The sequence below is a fragment of the Arachis duranensis genome, chromosome 4 (assembly GCF_000817695.3).
Source record: "Arachis duranensis cultivar V14167 chromosome 4, aradu.V14167.gnm2.J7QH, whole genome shotgun sequence".
NCBI classification, from domain to species: Eukaryota; Viridiplantae; Streptophyta; class Magnoliopsida; order Fabales; family Fabaceae; genus Arachis; species Arachis duranensis.
This window is the reverse complement of record NC_029775.3, coordinates 106703849-106708737: the sequence shown is the minus strand read 5'-3', so window position 1 is coordinate 106708737 and position 4889 is coordinate 106703849.

Genomic DNA, 4889 nt, shown 5'->3' with positions numbered 1-4889 from the left:
GATGTCACGAAGAGGAGAGCGAAAGCTTGTGAGTGAGAGAGGGAGGTGTCGCTGCCTGCGTCATCGCCGTTCCTCCGCCATCGCCGAAGGTCCGTCACCGCAGCTGAAGCCTCTGCCTTCTTGGGTCATCCGCCGTTTGGTTTCGATTCGGTGAAAATCCATTGCACCAGATTTGTTCTAAGTGGTTCTGTGTTCACGTCATTTCTGTTCTTACCGGTGAAGACCGCCGGAGCTGCGACTGCACTGCTCATGGTTTCTTGTTATGTAGTAAGCTGCTTTTGCTTCGAAAATCCCTATTTGTCATTATTCTGTTATAGATTATTGTGCTATAGTTCTTGCATATTGTGTTTAAAGGCTGTGTTTGCTGTGGAGATGGTCGATTTTGATGCCGTTGCTGCAAGATAAGAATAGAAACAGAGTTTGTCACGTATTTAAGTCGCGAACGAGGTAGGGGCGCTTTTCTTAAACTCAATTTATTTTTGAGAATTATTATAAATCGACATTGATGCAAAAATATATTTATGGTGATTGTGTGAGTCTTACGGATTGAACTGAGTTGCTCTGGATGATTGTGATTGTTTGTCGGGTAGAATTGTTGACTGTTTGAGAATGTTTAATATTTTGAGTGATTGTTTTATTTAAAGTGGCGGTTGCCGAATTGGTTTCCTTGAGGATTTGGAAACGTTTTATTATTGAAAAAATAATTTGATTTTAGAAAATATTTAATATTGAAATATGATTTGATATTGAACATTATTTGATTTCGGAATTTAGTTTACAACAAACTTGAAAAGAAATTGATATTTGAAAATGGTTTGATTATTGAAAATGATTTGCTATTTGGAAATGAATGAGAAGGGTTTGAGGAATTTTTGGATGGGACCCGAGAAGGGTGGCAGAGTCCGAGTTTTAGTGGAGATGCTGTCCAAATTTTTATAAAATTGGAGATTTTGTTTGAAGTGCTTATTAGAACGCTTTGGATTTTTAAAGGATTTTATAATTTGATTTTGGGTTATTCAGAAAAGAATTATATTTTTAGTTTTGCTTTATTTAAAAAAGAATGAATTATGGTTGAGGAAGTGCAGAAAACGATAATTTGTAAATGAATGAGACATGTGATCCCGTGTAAGAGGCAGTGGCGTTGTCCACTTACTCCAGAAAAGAGATGAAGATTAAGAATGATGAAAACTGAATTTGAATTATGGGATTGAATTGAATGATATTGAGAATGAATTTGAAAATGAAATTAAATTTGATTGAGATATATGTGACCGGGTAAGATGCAGTAGTGTTATTTACTTGCTCCGAATAAGAGTTCAAGACTTTGGATAAGATGCAAGGGTTAATTTCTGTCACCGCTTGATCTGGGTTGAGAACTGTAACACCACACAGGTAAGAAGCAAGGGTGAAGTTGTCCCCTGTTCTGGGTACGCGGGTAAGATGCAAGGATTGCGGCGTTGTCCCACTTGTTCTGTGTTTGGTGTTCTGTCTAGGGTTAACTACTGGACATGTCGGGTTTGGCTTTCTATCCGACAGATGAGACTCATCAGTCATACGACAGGCATTCATCATTTGCATTTGTATGCTTTGCTTGAGTTTGAATTTGTTTGGGTTTGCCTAACTGCTTAACTGTTATTAACTGCTATCTATACTTGTATTTTTCTTGTCTGATTTGTCTGTGTTTGTTTTTGTTGTGGTACCTTTGAGATTGGGTAATGATGATGAGATGATAATTTAATTGTTGATTTGTTTGAGTTGCTTGAGCTGGGGGCCTTGATTGGTTTCTGATTGAGGTTTTAGGAAAGTATGATCAAGCTGGCTCATCATAGACTTAATGAACCTATGCTAGGAATAGATTGGCTATTCATACAGTCTAGGAAACTGATTAAGATTTTCTTATAAGAAAAGAAAGGTTTTGGATTTCTAAAAAAGTAAATATTGTTTCTTTGAAAAGAAAGGTTTTAGGAAATGCTTTCTGCTGGTGGCGCTTGCATAGATGTGGCGCATGTACACTAAGTGATTTCTGGTTGGTGTGCGTACGCACGCATTTGTGCGGACGCACACGTTCTGTCTTTCACAAGTTGTATGCACGCACACTTGTATGCGTACGCACACACTCTGTTTTTCAGCACCTGTATTTTTATAATTCAAACATGGTTCCGAACCTCTAAGCTTCCATTTTTATCCTCTTAACCCTAGAACTTATTAGTAAGCTTAGTAATTAGTTGGAGTTAGGAAATTAGGGTAACTTGAGGGTGAAGTAAAGGGTAAAATGATGGATTATGAATAAGAAGCGTAAAGATGTTATGAAAATGATGAACATTTATGAACGTGATATGTTGATGGACGATTGAACTCATTTGGAATAAATAAATGTATGCTTGAGATACTTTGGTAGTAGCAAGGATGGTGGTTTGTCCCTCTTGCTCCAAGTTAATGTTTGAGAATTGATAATGATCATGATTGATTTAAGTTGAATAAATGTATGTTTGTGACGCCTGGGTAGTAGCAGCAGTAGTGGATCTTCCACTTGCTCCAGGTTGAACTTTTAAACACCTGCCTGGGTAGTAGCGCAGTAGTGGTTATTCCACTGGCTCCGGGTTAAGCGGGTAGTAACAAGGGAGTTGTAGCTCAAACCAACTTGCTCTGCATGGGTGTTTCAGTCCATGGTTAGCTACCAGGACATGTCGGGTTGGCTATATAACCGACAGATGATATCTCAGTCATAGGACAGGCATGCATCATATGCATATATATTGCTTGTATTACTTGTTTGTGCATTAGTTAGGTGTGCCTAAATGTGGTTGTTTTGTTAATTGTATGATTGTTTCTGCAGTAATTGTACTCTACTTGTGCTTGTCTTTATCTGCTTGTTTGTCTGTGAAATGCCCTTGGGAGATGGAGGAATAGAGGAAAGATGGAAAGGTTTAGAACTGAGATTAAGTTAAAGCTAGGCTTAGTTTTTCCTAGATATCTACCCTTTTATGGTTTCTGTTTAGTATTCTAAGCTTTATAATCTATTTGTCGGTGTTCTAGGATCGTCTCTGGCATTTTCAGGACCTTATATATTAAGTGCATGGCACCTTTACCATGAGGTTCTCATTCCATACTGTGTTATTGTTTTCAGATACAGGTCGAGCGGATGTACGAATACTTTGTTTATGTACATCTTAGAGGTTTTATTGGAGAACTAGGATTTTGAACATTTTCTTTTGGGCTATTATGTATATGTATGTATGCATCTGTTCTCCGGCCAGCCTTAGTTTCGCAGGCTGAGTTAGGAGCTTATTATTTTGTATTATTGACCCTCTACTCGTGCATTTGTATATATTTATTATTGAGCTTTAGTTTTCTTCTCACACAAGTAACCACGTTTCCTAAGGGTTGCGCTTTTTTATTTTGCGATTTGTTTTATCTATTTTTCAAAACTCCTAGTATTTTATCTCTTTTCATTATCATTATTATATATATTTTACTTTTAGAGGTCGTAATACTTTACCACTTCAGTTTATTAACTTAAACATAAGACTCTGTGTAATAGAGTGTTACACACAACAAAAATACATATGATGGTTTTAAAGTATTAAAAAATGCAAATTAAATTTATATTTATAGTCAGAATAATTAACTATTGACATAATTTATAGGTAAATAAATTAATATATATTTGTAGTTATAAAAATAAATATATCTGTACATACTATACCCGTACAACATATATAAAAAGAAGGATATATTTTTGTTTTTATCATAATATTTTTTGTTTGATAAGTCAATGACTAATTTATCATAAATCTGAGATCTATTTAAGAATTTGTTGTTAGCCAATAAATAAATGTACGTACAAAATAAAATTTAAATTTCTAACATTTATTTAAATAGGCTAATAAACTAATTACTGTACCCGTCCAAACTGATGATTTGGTTAAAGTAATTGGACTTTAAAAAAATGTGTAAAAACTAAACCGATTTGATCAAGACATCAAGTCGTCCTTTATCCTTTGTGGTCAATTTGAATGTATCAAATCTCTAAACCCTAACTGAACCAACCTGTGATCACCCGTAATTTTAATTCTATTCAATCTAATGTATATCTACTTTTTCATATTGTTAATTATTTTTTTTGGAAAAGTCTAGGGACCAATAATTTTATTAAATTTTGGCCAGCATATAATTAGTAGAGAAAAGTGAGTCATTAGATAAAATCTCATACCAATCTCACACCATTAAATCATCATTGATGACTATTTAATGGTTACTAATCACAAAAATTACTGGCCCTAGCATTAGTCTTTATTTTTTTACCAACTCGTTATCTGTATAATGGTGACGATTATTTTATGGCTGTGAAATAAGATTTTGAGAAAATTTAAGTGACTAACATATTTTTAGTCAACATGTAGGGAATAAATTCATTTTAGCTAACTTCTTTTATAATCTTTTCCAATTGTTTTTAAATATAAGTGTTAATTGGGGGAAAAACAGTTAATTACTTGACTTTAAAATTTACTCTAAACTTCTATTGGTAACTGTTCATTGCTAAGAATTCGAATGCCCACAATATCACAATATATACTCATCCACTTTAATCACTTAGTTTAAATCTTATAGTTTCATAGCTACATGGTGATCAAATTACATAAAGCAAAATTCTATTTTATGTTTTTGGGACATGAAGATCAGTCATATACTCCAATCCCCAATTTTCATTTAGAATTTTATGTCGTGTTCGGTGTCCCATTCTCGCCTTCGTCACGGCGGCTTTTCCTTCACAATTCTAGTGGTGATGATTTGAGTCTCATACTAAAACAGGTTCATGAAAAAGAAATTCTAAAACTGCTCTTCATCCTAAGTAAAATATTTCTAATATTCTTATCTAATTCAATTAT